The sequence below is a fragment of the Stegodyphus dumicola genome, chromosome 11 (genome assembly GCF_044657685.1).
Source record: "Stegodyphus dumicola isolate Sdum_Otavi_A_Nest chromosome 11, ASM4465768v1".
Taxonomy (NCBI): Eukaryota; Metazoa; Arthropoda; class Arachnida; order Araneae; family Eresidae; genus Stegodyphus; species Stegodyphus dumicola.
In genome coordinates this window covers 62,501,085-62,517,436 of record NC_140778.1, presented here as the reverse complement: position 1 = coordinate 62,517,436, position 16,352 = coordinate 62,501,085, and the positions used below count along the sequence as shown (strand labels likewise).

The following is a 16,352-nucleotide window of genomic DNA, read 5'->3' as shown; positions in this document are numbered from 1 at the left end:
TACTGTTCTCTTTTATTTCTTCGTGACAGGCTTAAGTATCAATTTTGGATAGATTCCATCTGTCCTTGAACTGATATTATTTCCCCTTCTCCTCTTTTGTTGGACGCATTTATCTCTTCTGTAAAGGAATCAACCTCTCCTTTTATATCTTCCTGGAACGCAGCAAAGACTGTCACAAGCTGCCTCAGATGCTCCTCAATTGTTCTTGTCACTAGCATTCTGTCCTACTTCTAACACCCAAAATTGTTCCTGGCATAAAGGTTCGTAAAGCATGCGGAAGAGCTGGTAGCTTGTTAGAATTTATTTGTCCCGAAAAAACACTAAACAATTCTGGAGATTTTCGAAAAGTACGAGTAAAAAATATAATTCCAAAAATATTCGAAATATAAAGGAACACTGCTAGTAGTTATCACTTTAAAGTGCTGAGGATGATGAAGAAAATACGATGAAAAGCGCACGTAAAGAGCGAACTTAAATCTGTCAATACTCCTTACTCTATGCTGAACTGCAAAGTTCAGAACTGAAGTTCATTCTGGTCTTATCTCATTTTCTCACTCTCCATACCAAAAGCCCGAAACTGACAAAATTGTTGGTCGTTCGAAATTTTGGAAGAGAAAACAAATGAAGCCACAAGGGAAAATCTACATGGCTTATAATGATTGTCACATTAAAAAAAAACTATAAACTGTATTTACAGTGGTACCTCGATATACGAGTGTCCCAACATACGAGTGTTTTGAGACACGAGCTACCGAGCGAGCGATGTTTTTGCTTTGAGACGAGAGCAAGATTTGAGATACGAGGAATCGCACACTACACCGATGTACACGACCGCAACATGCGCGCGCATGTTGGTGTCGTGTGCAGCGTCTAACAGTTTCTAACACCTCAGACTAGTCTTCAGTCTGAGTGCTTGTTTCCCTCGTTTTGGAAGCATTTTTGGTAAGTTGGGTTCGCGTTTTTTGCTTTTTGTACATTTAGAAAACATAATCATATTTATTTTTATAACCATGGGTGCAAAGAAGAAGATGATGTCTATTGAATTAAAGCGTTAAATAATAGACAACCATGAGCAAGGTGTGCGAGTAATTGACTTGGGGAGGATGTACGGGTGTAACACATCAATGATATTTACACGTGGGACAGAGTGAAATTCTTTGCGGAGTGGATAATTCTGGTGTTGGCCTCGACAATGCCCCTACTCACCCATCAAATCTCGAAGATGATTTACTCGAAGAGTTCAAGTATATAAAATTTTCCCTACCTACCACCCAACACCACTCCTATCCTGCAGCCCATGGATCAGCAGGTGATTTCTAATTTTAACAAGTTGCACATTTTTCGCCGCTGCTTTGAGGTGACGGAGAACACAAAGCTTACCATTCGAGAGTTCTGGAAAAACCACTTTAACATCGTGATGTGCCTAAGAATTATTGCTGAGGCCTGGCTGGGTGTTACAACGAGGAACTGGGTGTTACAACGTCTGCATGGAAGAAGCTGTGGCCTGAGGCTGTAGCTGAAACGGCATTCGAAGGATTGGAACCCAAAGTGTCAGTGGTAGAGGAGCTTGTTTCTCTGGGAAAATCCATGAGTCTGGAGGTGGAGGAGAGAGATGTGAATGAACTCGTCGAGGAACAGTCTCAGAAGCTGACAACCGAGAGTTACACGATCTGCATTTGCAGCAGCATACGGTGGTTCAACGAAAAATTAGTTTTGAAGAGGAGCCAGAGATGGAGGAGGTTATCCCTACAAGAGATTTAAAACAGATCTTGAGAATGTGGGATAAAGTTGTAGAGTTCGTGGATAAAAGTCACCGGGAAAAAGTTGCAACTAGTCCTGCATCGGAGTTGTTCAACGAAACTTGCCTAACTCATTTCCGCAATACCTTGACAGGGAGGAAGAAACAAACCTCCTTGGACAGTTTTTTTAAACGATCTGCGGGTGAAAATGAGCAGATCATGACAAAAAGAGCGAAGACCAGTGACAAAAATTAAGCGCTTCCGTAGGCACTTTTTCTTTTAATTATGTTTTTATAGAATATGTATTTGTTATTTATAAATAAATGTTTCTTCTTGTTATTGAATAAGAAACTACATTTTTCTTATTCAAAAACACTTACAAAAACAGCTGAGGTCGTGTTTTGGAAGCTGGAACGGATTAATGGCATTTCAATTACTTTCAATGGGTAAAATTGCTTTGAGATACGAGCAAGGTTACGAAACAAATTAAACTCGTATGTCGAGGTACCACTGTAGTGGCCAGGAGCTACACTCCGGATAGAATACACATTTGCAGTGACTCGGCTTCAAGCCTTGAGGCCATAATAGGCATTCATAGCACCAGCCCGTTGGTACATGGTATCCGTCTAAAACTACTTAGCTTCCCAACATCATATAGACCACAGTTAAACTGGGTCCCAGCACATGTGGGAATTATAGGAAATGAGCTAGCTGATGCCTCAGCAAAGGAAATTGCTAATAATAGTCAAGCTCCTGAGTTATCGCACAGTCGCCCCATTTCTGATCTCAAAAGAGAAACATTTGCAGTTCTCATGAACATATGGCAGAGCAGATGGTCAGCAGCTCAAGTGGGTAGATACACTTATACTTATTTACCCAAAGTGAATACTACTCTACACAGCCGACACAGTGCCCTAACTCACTTTCTCACAGGTCACGGCCCTTTTCCCACTTATCTCAAGAGATTTGGCCTGGCCTCACAAGATGAATGTGCTTGCGGCAACAGGGGAGATGTGGAGCACTTCGTGTTTGACTGCCAATACACCAGCAACTGGCACCTAAGACGTCCACCAGCAGTACATAAAGAATACTGGGCAAATCACACACTCCACAAAGGCCCGGTGCTCAAAAATCTAATTAAAATAATATCTTACTGTGCAGAAACGTACATGTAACAAAATGATAGTTAAAGGACCACCCAGTACAAGGTCTGGGAAAAGTAGGGTGATAACTCGTGTATTAGGGAATTTCCGTTTACAGTTAGTAATATTAGTAAGAACATTGCAGTAAGAACTGTGAACTGTGAACTTAACATCTATGCAGAGCAGTGTACTAACAATCAAGTTAATAATAAACCTAAGTGGTGCACCTCAACAAAATGTATATATAAATATCTTCCAATGTTTAATAAATATTTCAATGCATATAATCATCCTCCAATATATAGATAAATATCTCACAATGTATATTAAATGTTTCAATGTATCTAAATATCAATTACCTTACATTAGTCTCTATGATTATTATTATATATCAGTTTCTATGTATTATTTACCCTAGATTTCCCAATTAAGTGATTATATTAATATTTGAAAGTTCAATTATTATTGCAATTACCTAAGTTTTGTACATATGTTTATATTTATATTTCAGTGTTACCATGTTTTATATAACCTAGATTTGTCAATTATGTGATTACTTTTTTTAACTCATTGATTTTCGGGTATTAATAACCTTATGCTCTAGTTAACCAGGAATAAAACCCTTTTTTTTTTTTTTTTTTTTTTTTATATATATATATCTTAACGGAATCATGTATAATAACATCTGGCCCTGTATGCCCATGTAAATCTCTAGATGCAATGTAAAAACATATATTATGGCCTTGTATGCCCATGTAAACACTAGATAATGTAAATTTCCAATGAACTTGGAAAGTGGCCCTGTATGCCCATGTACAAACTTTGGAATTTCAATAAATGGTCTTCTGAGCCGTCTGACCTGTCGGGCCCAACCCCGAGCTGGGCGAAGCGACGATGGTAGATGGTTACTGCTGGAATGACAGTACACTGTAGAGTCTCTAATATAAAGACAGGGCAGTGGTCATTCTCAGTGGAGTTCATGTACTTAATTATATAATCGTTAGCAAGCAGATAGTAATAAATAATTTTAAAACTGTGCTGCTATCAATATACAAATTATGTTGACTAGTATAATTAATTTAGAATTATGCGAATACAAATAATAAGATGAAGTATGTTACTACAGATACGTGTTAATATAATACATATATAAGTCTGTGCATATATATGAAATCATAAATCTTTTTATACCAGTTAACAGTTAGAATTACTGAACAACCATGAAAGGTTCCCCAGGAATGAAATATGGTGTAACAATGAACACTTAGTTTAGAAATTCGATTCTATTATATATTGTTGTAAAAGTCTTTGTAAGAGTGAAAATTCTTCATTCTGCCTTAATGCGATTTTTTGCGTTTAATGCGTTGTTTGGAGATTTTATGATCCCGAATTATATTGATGTGATATATTTATTAATACTGCATTTGTAGATATACGTTTTTTGAGAAACGAGTCAAAGCGATTGATTTTTTGTAAAAATTTGGATTTATCCTTATTTTATTGACGTGCACCAGCACTGAATTGAGAATGTCTTGTGCTATGCTTCGATGGATGAAGAAGCGTTTGTAAGTAATGAATATTATGAACGTTTGAACATATTTAAATGAATAGTATTAAAAGTATATATTTACTAATATCATATACTAATAGTTTATGGTAAATTTTTCATTATAAATCTCATCATATTTTCATTTCTCATTCTACTGCATTTCTATAGCGGTACATAAATTTTTGGTTTACATATTGTAGATTGCATCAGTTTTGCAGCGCAATTTATTCCTCGGTATGTTACTTGTAGTGTTATTAGAAATTCCATTATTTTTGTATTTTTTCTGCAATTGGTAGTATCTGATTAGGAAATTTATGTTTTATTTCAAGATGTATATGAAGTTGGTTATATCAAGTGTTAAATAAACGTTGTTATTCGGGCAATAGCGTTAGCTTTATCGAGATAGATAAATGCAGTTCTTATTTCTTAAATACTCAAGATATAAAGACACACTCGTATAGTAGTTTCACTCACTTTTCGTTTTTTAAGGGTTATATATATACATTAAGTGCGTGTTCAAAACAACCACTGACGAGTAGCCTTGGCGTAATTCGTATTCATACCAAGATTATCCATTTCTCAAGGCAATAATTTTTGTTATTTTTGCTAAACCGTTTACGAAAATATAATTTTCCGAATCCTGAACTCTTATGCATGGAAAGGCAGATTTTAAGATATTTGTTTTGCAATTTGATGCAAAATTCGTATTTTTAAAACACTGATGTATATGTTCTTATTTTAAAATTCTGCCAGTATATAACATTATATAACATTCTTGTGTTATAACCATTTATAGATGTCGCTTGCTGTACAGCCTGCTGAATACATTTTACTTTCTAGGTATCTACAATTACATCGTGTTGTTTCGGTACGAACAGGGCCGAAGTATTCATCAGATACATTTAAAGATAATTAATTAATTTTTTCTGATTTTGATATCTATAATATATAGACAGGATTACTGATAAAAATTTTAAGAAAATAGTAAATGAAGAAGTAAATAGAAAAATTTCTTTCAGGTAATGTGAGATGTCAATATAAACTTCATACACTTTACTAGGGGGCTGTTGACAAAGCAAAATCTTTACTATATATGTCTACGAGCTCTACGTATACAGTGTGTTGCTCAAAGTAAACTTCCTGCATTGTGATGAGTAGTACGTGTATGTCGTGATGCGTTCATGCGAAGCTTGTTTCCTCGTATGAGCTCTGCCTCTTAGAACCGAAATTGTCCGTAATCTGCAGCGTCTTGAGTTGTTTATGCAGCTTCTTGAGCTGTTCTGGTATTTCCTGTCGAATCTGACGATGACGCGGACAGTCTTGTATCTTTCGTTTACTTGCGACTTCTTCCCTTCATCGCGCATATTCTTTTGACGTTCCGCTTGCCCAATGGGCCTCCGTTTCGCTTCTGCTTACCTTTCCGGAGCACGCAGTGTTTCTTGGTTTTCTGAATGTCTTTTGCGTCTGCTACTAGTTTCTGATACAGTTTGAGCAAGCGAAGTTTCTTGAGTTGTTGCTTGTCTGCTGGAACTTCTATTCGTTTCTTCATCAGTTTCTTGAATGCGTAACGTTTCTTGTCACTATGCTTGCCTGCTGAGTTTCTAGTTGTATCTTCATTCATTTTTGAAACATGCAAGTTTCTTGTACTTGCCTGCTGAGTCTCCTAGTGCTTTTTACTTCATTTTTTCCGTAGCTCGCTGTAACATTTGTGCTGTCTTCTTGCGTTCAGACATTTTAGTAAATTGAAAAAAAAATATGTAACTGTAGTAAAGTAACATTGCATCTAAAATATGTTAAATACCTACAGAAGTTTAAACTTCTACTCAGAAAGAACTATACAATAAAAGAAATTAAATATTTATAAATAAAATTAGAATAGCATAAAATGCATAGAAACATTTCATTATGAAGAAAATGTATTCATTCTTTCCAAGCAACCAGCTATTCGTAAATATATTTTTCTTGCCAAGTCAGGAAACAAAGACCTTTGACACTTGGGGTAATACATTTGAAGTTATGATTTAAATTAATTTTAATATAACAAACTTGCAAAATCTCAATAAAAGAATTAACGTAGCGATAGCATATCGTGTCACGTATCTAAAGGTGAAACATAAAAGTTGCAAAAAGCAGCTATTCATTTAAAATACTGAAATTAACGAAATATTTTTCGACATACAGTGACGTTATATGGAATCACGTGCTTTCTTCAACTCAGAATATAACCGTAAATAATAACAATAAGTTTCAAGTTTGGCAATACTATTTATTTCATATTTTTTTAACTTAAAAATTTCTCTTAAACACTACGATTTGAGAGTGAGAAGGGCCATCATTTTTCTAAATAAAGCAATTTGATCTCCAGCGCTTTCCGAAATTTTATATAACATCTCGAGTGATAGTCGTAGGAAGATAACAATAGTCGAAAAGTTTTACCAAGAATTTTTGAAATCCGAGGGTACCTCCTTCTAAACTCAAATCTCCTCCCACCGTTCCGGAGGATATGATGTTACGAAGAAAAAAATCAAAGAGGCAAAATCCCACATATATTTAAACTGCTGATTCCTGTTTACAATATTCAATTTCCTTTAAAAACATTAAGCTTCATTTAAATAAAAGGAAAATAAATTCAGATATTTTCCCTAGCTTTCAAGCTTTTATTGTATTTTTAAATATTCTTTTTGTCACTGTTGCGCAAGTTTTCCGCGACGTCATTAGGAGCCGTAGGTCGAAAACATATAAAAATCATTGCTGTAAATAATGATCATATGATAAATTGCATACATATGCGAATCTTTTGATTAGAATTTGAGTACAATTGTTTATACATCAGCTACTATGCCCCTTTATGTAACGACAAGGATTATTTTCAATGATTCTCCGATGAGAATGATTCTTTACAATGATTATTTCATGATAATGATCATTTGCAAAGAATATTAAAAGCCGATGACTACGATTACTTAAATAGAATATGCATGTCATTCGAGGACAACGATTATTTCCAAAGAATCTTCGATCACGTCACTATTGTATATCGCTATACTTCTGGGGTTGGGGGTGGTTGTGTATTGTACTACGGCCCTGTAATTAAGCGTTTTAAATGACATCAAAAACGTTAGTAAAACTTAGGATCCTTACATACTACCCGCCAGAGTTAATTAGTTTGAAACTGAGGTCTAAAACGACCTTGTTGAAAACTTTTAGCTCTAGAATCTAACGCGAGGCCAATCTTTTACAAACATTTCTCTCTAGAAACTAGAAATTAAAAAGTCGTTTTTACATTATCAACTCCATGGACAAGTATTTTCATCTGTACTGCATCTATGAACAGGAGTTTCTTAGTTGAAATCTGGTTCCTTATGGAAGGAAAACTAGTTTAATGAAATATTACACAATCAAATGGCAAGCAACATGAATATTTATATTTCTCTTTTAAAATTCTTATTTCATTCATGACGTTATTTAATTATCTCCCCGTGCTCTCTGACATGTGTTGTAAAGAAAAACATCAAACACGAGCGTGTCTATGTACAAGTGTTCAACACTACCGCCTGCAATCAAAACACTAACGTATTAAAATTCAACATAACAAGACCTCAGAACACACCTTATATTCATCTCTAAACCCTGAGGTACTATTCTGAAAAGTGGCTAATTCTGAAGTGTAGCGTCAGAGAGCCTAACTACATTCATTCAACCTTTATCACATATTCACAATAATTTGTTCTTTTTACAGTCACACGAATAAGTTAAAATTTTTGGCATTACTCTAATATTTTCACTTTTAACATATCACAGTATTTCTTAACTTTTAAGATAACAGTTCATATTGTATAAAAGGACATATTAACATGCCGTTAATTTTACGCATTTTAAAACATACATTAGTAGTACATTGTTAACTTCTATTCTTTTCCAAGCAAGTGCCAATTCTTCTGCATTGAAATACTACATTTCAAAAGTCTTTCCGATTAAAACTTCTTTCTTGCCAGAATCTTTTAAATAAAATTTTATACAATAATTTTTACAATTTTCTTAAGGTACCTTTCTCAAAGATTATCAATGCTTTTTCAATATTCAAGTATTTACACATTCCTATTATACATTAATTTTAGTTTTACTCGCGAGTAATTAAAAAACAATACCAAAATAGGTAACAACTCATTTCTCGCCTTTTTGGCGATAAAGGTAGGCCTCACATGAGGTAAAACTTCTTGAACTCTGCCACTTGCAGTAAGATTGAAAAATTAACTTAAGGTTTCAAAGTAACATAAAGTTTTACTTATCTTTGTGATATTCAGACATCCTTTCTTCTGCCCAGTCCTGGAAGGTAGCGAAGACTACGGTCTGGTTAATCTTCCTTCTTGTGCGGTTTCGCCCTTCGGTACCTTCCTCCATGAGCTTTCTTTTTCTTCCAGTTCGGTCACCTTTGAAGACCTTTGTTTAGCATCTGCCTGTGGTCTCGGCCGTTTGATGGCAGCTGGTCTTGGCGGAACCGGGACAACTGTCTCTCGTTGTTGCCTGGATCTCGTTGCTGGCTGTTCAAATTTTTCTTGCGTTTTTGCATCTGCAACTGGTCTTCGTTCATCAATTCGTCGACATTTGCTGCGTAGACTCCTATCCGATGGGTAGATCTTCTGTTTTGGAGCCGTGTTATAGTTGCTGTCATTTCTCTTCGCTCTCTTTGCATTAGTGGTACTTCTCCCTTCTTCATTCTGGGGGTGGTCGTGCCCTCTCTTTTCTGGTCGGTGGAACGACTTCTTTTTCTTGTTACCTTCAGTTTCCAACGGGGGAACTTTCTTTTCAGTTGATCCTGTCTACTAATGGCTTGCCCTTGGGATTGTCGTTGTTCCACCTCTGGAGCTTGGGCCTGCAGTGCCGGATCCTGCAACAGATCTTGAAATATTGGCATTTTATTACGATTATAAAGTGGTTTTATCTGGTCAACGTTTGCGGTGCAGGTTTCACCATTCCTGGCTTTTAACACCACTAAGCCTGAGTTACTTTTTCTATGACATATGGTCCTTCAAATCGTGGATAAAATTTGGCAGTTTTGTCTTCTGGTGCTGAAGAAAGTGAATGCCTTATTTTTAACACTTCATCTCCTACTTTATAAGTTACTCCACGTCGTTTCATATCATAATAAAGCTTCTGTTTTCTCTGTGCTACTTCAGTGTTCTTTTTTGCTTCTTTAATTTATTTTTCTATATTGCCCATTTTAAATTCTGGGGCTCTTTGTTGAACATAAAATAATTTATCTAACGGCGTTATAATTTTTCTGCCTAAAAATAACTCAGGAGTTTTGCCCGTCGTATCATGTTTTGCAGTCCTAAGGGCGAAAGCTAATTCATTGACATAGTTAACCCAGCTTTTATGAAAATTTTTAACATAACTACGGACAATTTTCACTATATTTCTATTGACCCGTTTCGCTATATTTGATTGCGGCCGATACGGGACCATTTTTAAATGACGTATGCCCAGTTTTTGGCACATGTCTTCAAATATATTACTTACAAATTGAGGACCATTATCCGATATTACTTTTAGGGGCGTCCCGTATTTTAAAATATTTTTATTTAAAATAGAAACAGTAACTAATTTCGAGGAGGCTCATTTTAAGGGAACAATTTCGATCCACTTACTAAAATGATCAAGCATAACAAGGAGATAGCGACTTTTATTTAACTGACTTTTTGGGAAAGGGCCCAATAAATCGATGCCAATTATTTCATTTCGAATTTCCGATTTAATACTATTTAGAAACCCGGCCGGGCGGAAATTAATATAATTAACTGCTTGACCTGTTGGGCAGGACTGGACATACGCCCTTGTTAACTTTTGCAGCTCAGGAAAATAAACTGCTTCGCGTACGCGTTGGATGGTTTTCCGAATACCAGCATGAGAAGCTAAAGGGGAGTCGTGTAACTCCTGCAGTATATTTAATCTAAGACTAGCTGGGATAACAGGTCGAAATTCGTTGTTGGAATTCGTAGTTTTTGTATAAAATAATAGACCATCTATTAGTTCGTAATGGGCCGCCCTATTTCTTATCGCCACAATATCTTGGTGGCTAAAATTTTCAGGATCCTTTAAATAATCATAAATATTTTTAAATTCAGGATCCTTACTCAGTTCGGTTATCACAGTTTCTCGGGAATGTAACTTACATGCTGTGAGCATTGCCACCTTTACAGTATTACCTTCTTCATCTATTTTTATTCTGGATAGGGCATCTGCTACGATATTTTCCTTTCCGGGGGTGTGCTTAATTACCAGATTATACTCTTGTAACTTGAGTGCCCATCTTATTAACCTTGGGAATAAGTTTTAATAAGTACAATGTAGTCAGAATACACTGTTATTGGCGCCTTTCCAAAATAGACTCGGAACTTTTGCACTGCTAACAGAACTGCAAGTGCCTCTCTCTCAGTCGCGGAATAATTTCTTTGTGTTTGATTTAAAGTTCTACTAAAAAATGCCACGGGCTGATGATTTTGCGAAAGTACCGCTCCTACCGCATAATCCGAAGCATCCGCTGAAATTTCTAAATTCTCATCGTTTTCAGGAAATTTCAAAACAGGGGCTTGCGTTAATGCTTGCTTTAATTTTTAGAAAGCACTATTGGCTTCGGCCGTCCACGAGAATCTTGCCTTTTTCCTTTTTAATTTTAACAATGGTTCGGCAATAGATGCAAAATCTTTTATAAAACTCTATAATATGAACAAAGTCCTAGAAAAGAAGAGAGCTTCTTCGTCGTATTTGGCGGCGGATACTTTTGCACAGCGATTATTTTTGATTCGTCCGTCTCGATTCCTTTCTGAGATATTTTGTAACCTAAGTATTTTAATTCATGGGTTGCAAATTTGCACTTTTCGACATTAACTTTTAGACCGGCCTCATTTAATAATGAAAACGCCTGTCTTAAATCCTGTACATGTTGGTCTAGATTATCACTAGTAATAATGATATCGTCTAAATAGATCAATGTGGTCTTTCCTAGAACAGGCCTTAGCACAATGTCCATACATCGCTGAAATGTTGCCGGTGCCCCTGAAAGGCCAAACGGCATACGCAAGAATGCATAAGTGCCAGACTTGGTTATAAAAGCAGTCTTAGGCACATCTTCCGGTTTAACCCCTATTTGAAAATAACCAGTCGTTAAGTCTAACGTAGTCATATATTTTGTAGAATTTATGTTCCTTAAAATTTCTTCAATAATAGGTAACGGATATACCGGATATTTAGTCATGGAGTTTAATTTACGATAGTCAATTGCAAAACGCCACCTTTTCTGATGTGTTACCGGATAGTCATTATTTTTCTTACGTAACACAACCGGGCTATCATAAGTACTTGAGATGAGCGTTATGAACTTTTTACGTAACATATCTCGAATGTGCCACTCTATAATTTTTTCTTTATTCTTATCATACCGATATGGTTTGTGGCGAACTTTCAGTGAATCTCCGGTGTCCATACTATGGTTAGTAACTTGAGTTAATATGGGAATATCACTAAATAACGAAGGAAATTCACTTACCACTTGTCGAATTTTTTGTTGCTCTCCCTTAGGCAAGTGGTCGATTTTTAATGTGGGTGGTTGTCTTTTTTCTTCCCGAACTGGTTGCATGGTCAGCTTAAAGGAAGCTTGGTTGAAATCCAGCGTTGCTTCTGGCTCTGAAAGAAAATCTATCCATAAAATGACATGTGCTTGTAAATTTTTTACGATAAAAAGCATGATCTTTACTTGCTCGTCCTTGATCCGTATATATAATGGTATTTTACCTATGAATTTGCATCTTTCTCCGAGCGCAGCTAACACTGTCGTATTATCTGAATTATATATGCGGTATCTACGGAAATACTTCCTAAAAAATATTCTGCCACACAGGAACACTGCGCACCTGTATCCAGGAGTGCGGTGGCTGGGATGTTGTTCACCAAAACTTCAATCTTTGGAAGAGTCAAATTTTTCACAATAACTGTATTTAACTTGAAGGAAGAGGGCTTTTCTTGGCCTTCGGATTTCCGCACCCTCCCGTCAGCAGAAATCCGTTTTAGTTTAAATTTTCTTTCTTCCTTTCGATGCCTTCCTTGTTTTTCCGCTGGCCTTCAGACTTTTTTTCTGGCTTACTATTGAACTGTCGACGTTCGCCGGTTGTTTTTGGATACTCAGGTTTCCTTGCCCTCTGATTCGATTTGCTTCCGTAGCCGTGTTCTTGCCTTTGCTGTGGTCTTGGCGCACCAAATTGGCTTCGTTGCTCATACTGGCGTCTTCATTCGATGTCCGCCGTTCTTCTACTTTCAAACTGGATTGTTAGCTCAAATAACGTTTCCAGTGTAGTCGGATTCCTTAATTAAATAAAGTCTTGTACTTGGGGAACTAAACTCGGTAAAATCACTTGGATTATCTCAGGATCCGGACGGTTTCCATACAAGAGTTTAAAGACGTGAATTTTTCTTAAAATAAAGGTGGAAAGATTTTCGATTCTTTGCTGGTATATGCTGAAGAGTTCTGTTTCTTATCTTGCACGATCTCTTTCGACAGGGAAGGCTTTTACTAAGGCAGTCTTAAAATTTTCGTAAGTTTAGGTGGGACTTCCCGCTTGACCCAAGAGGCTTCTGCCTATACATTTGAACCAATTAAGCGCTTGGCCCCTCAAAGCGCTTGTAGCTAAGGTGACTTTCTGGAACTCATGGACTGGATACAGCATGAAGTGGTCATCCAATTTTTCCAAAAAACTGGTTACCGGTGAGTTTCCATAAAATGTTGCTTCTGGTTTCATCGATGCGCGCATGGCCTTTACGATGTACCCAAATCCTTCCAGGGCGGCAGATGGCATTTCTGGATTCTGAGCCGCTTTTGCAGGCACCACAGGTTCTTCTTGAAACTCGGCCATGATTATTCTTCTTCGTCGGGCGCCACTATCAGGACTTGTATTCGTCTTTACTTGCTTTGGAAACATGAACTCTCCTGACTCGGAACAGGGAGCTTACACAAGCTATGTTTACTAAATTACGTGATTCAAATCTTATTTATTGCAACAACTTAAACTGTTATGACACTTTCAATTGCACAAGAGGCCCTTGCATTTACAATTGCATTTATTTGTGGAACACTTCCCTTTGCAATAACAGTGTGTACATATACTCTTCTGTTTTCAATCTACTGAAAGTCGACATTCTCCAATTTCAGTCTTTCACAGTAACATATGTTTATATGATTATATATATATATATATATATATATCGTTTATATAAATTGTTTATATATATATTTATATATATATAATCGTTTATTGCAATGAAATGTCGGAAACGCTTTCCTGGCCCATAGTGACGAGAGACAACACAAGAAAAATAGGGTACGAACATTGTAAAGATATTTGTTTATTTTTCTTAGCGCAGCGAAAACCAAGAAATAAGCACAAAAGCAGAGGATCGCCATCAAAAAAAGTATTCGAAAGTTCCTTCGGAACGTATCCTAAACATGGGTTTGGTAGGGATAGTACAGTGCATTGTTCAGCAAGATCACGATTTCTAACTTGCATTATCAGTTCCTCTCGGGGTACGTCAACACATTAGTGCACGAAACCCCTGTTAGAAGTCCAACAGGAACTTGTGGCACATATTGTGGCAGCTGCTGGGAAAGTCCTGGGGATGCACGGTATTTTCCAGAACATCTTATGTTGGATGTGCGAGAGATGGGATACCTGTAACAGGGTACAGGTCGTAATTTCGAACACATTTTTGAGGTCCATAAGTGTCTAATTTTGTTCCTACTTTTTAATTTCTCTTGTGCTAAGCATAACTGGTGTCCGATCTTTCTTGTGTTTTGTGTTGTTTGCACCGGCCAGGAAAGTGTTTTCGGCCATGTTTTGCCATTTAATTTTTCGTCATCGTCGTCTCTCTCATATATGTGTATAATTACTTATGACTCAAGTGTTGCTACTATATGATGACATTTACAAACACGGTGTTTAAAATGCTACATATTACCATCCAAAAATATCTTTTTCTTTTCCTCTTGCCCTTCAAATAAGATATATGTGTCCTTCATTGCAAAATTTCCTGGAACTTTAATTTTTCTTTTTTCGAGGACAATGGAGAACATATTTCAGTATAGGCAGCTGTCAATATTCAAACATCAAATTGTAAAAGCCATTAAAGTGTGGCCGAAATGATCAGAAGGACTAAATTCGCATAAGGATTTAGGAAATACATTTTGAAAGATTTTGTAAATTTTCCTTTAATAAATTTAATGGAACAGACAAAAGAAATTACGGGGAACAATAAAGATAGGAGAAAACAGGTATATCTTTTCCTAATTTACTTTGATTTGATTGATTTCTTTCTTTCTTCCTGTATAAATAAATAAACTTTAAGAATGCAACTGAAGAATGAGAATAAAAGTTTCAATTGAAAACAAATGGTGGCAAAAATCCTAGTGCGGCTCTGCTGGACGACGAAAAAGACCAGCAATATGATCCGAATTTGGAATAACGAGAGAAAATTTGAAATCTGTGCAGCCAGCGATGCAAAGAGACTCGTTAAAATACAGGTTTTGCTGATTCAGAAAGAACGTTACGTGTATATCTTCTAAAATGCTTTTTCCATCCTTTGTTTGTAGTTGTTTCCCTTTTCATTTCAGTTTCCTTTTTTCCTCCTATTTTGCAATTTTCGTCATTGTTTCCCTCTGTTTTTAAGCCACCTGTTTATTATTTCTGTTATTATTATTGCAACTTATGTAAAAATTAAGTAAGGAAAAGTAAGGCACTGAAACTTTGCAAATTATTACGCTCTATGTGAGATTCATGGAGGCCGCTTATTGCATAGAAATAACGCAAAATACTTTAACTTATCTGCTTGGCTTTAGATCAGAACAACGAAAACAACAATTTTACCCTTTGTAGAAAACAATTCTGCCAGGCAATAATCTACGGGGAGTTTTTTCCCTATGAAACTGAGCCAAAAGTGTTATATAGTATCTAAATATGGAAGTGTTGTACATGTTAAACGTGATCGTCATTGCATTACTTTCACTATTTTACTACTGAAATAAAGATATACCGATTATTTTGTAGATTGGAAAATCCTCCTTGTGATCATGAAAAGGAGCAAAAACTGGAAAACGAGAAAGAACTGGAAAACGAGAAGGAACTGGAAAAGAAGCGAGAACCGGAAAAGATGCAAAAACTGAAAAGAATCAAAAACTGAATAAAAAGGAAGAACAGGAAAAGAAGGAGAAACTGGAAAAGAAGCAAGAACTCAAAAACAAGAGAAAACTGGAATTAACACAAAAACTAGAAAAGAAGCAAGAACTGAAAAAGAAACAAAAGCTGGAAAAGATACAAAAACTAGAAAAGAAGCAAGAACAGGAAAAGATACAAGAATTAGAAAAGAAGCAAGAACTGAAAAAGAAGCAAAAATTGGAAAAGAAGCAAGAACTGAAAATGAAAAAAGAGCAGAAAAAGAAGCAAAAACTGGAAAAGAAGGAAGAACTGAAAAACAAACAAAAACTGGAAAAGCAACAGAAATTAGAAAAGAAGAAACAACTGAAAAAGAAGCAATTACTGGAATGGATTCAAAAACTAGAAAAGAAAGAAGAATTGAAAAAGAAGAAAAAACGGGAAGAAATACAAAAACTAGAAAAGAAAGAAGAACTGAAAATGGAGAAACATATTGAAGAGATACTAAAACAAGCACACAAAAATGAACTGGAAAGGCAGAAGTTGAGGGAAATATTGCAAAAACCAAAAAAGAGAGACCTGAAAATTAAGAAGAAACTGGAAAAAATGCAAAAACTGGAAGAGAAGCAAGAGCCGGAAAAGATGCCAGAAATGGAAAATATAGACGAGTCTGAAAAGACGCAATACCTGGAAAAGAAGCAAAAAACGAAAAAGAATGAAAATCTGA

General features: G+C 36.0%; 1 protein-coding gene across 1 annotated transcript in view; it reads left to right on the top strand.

The window, feature by feature from the left end:
• Positions 1 to 16,027, top strand: part of LOC146994049 (uncharacterized) — a 126,848-nt gene extending 110,821 nt beyond the window's left edge. The window contains exon 3 of the transcript XR_015043973.1: positions 15,521 to 16,027. The gene's annotated coding sequence lies outside the window, so the exon portion shown is untranslated. The remainder of the gene's footprint in view (positions 1 to 15,520) is intronic.
• The last annotated feature ends 325 nt before the right edge of the window (positions 16,028 to 16,352 follow it).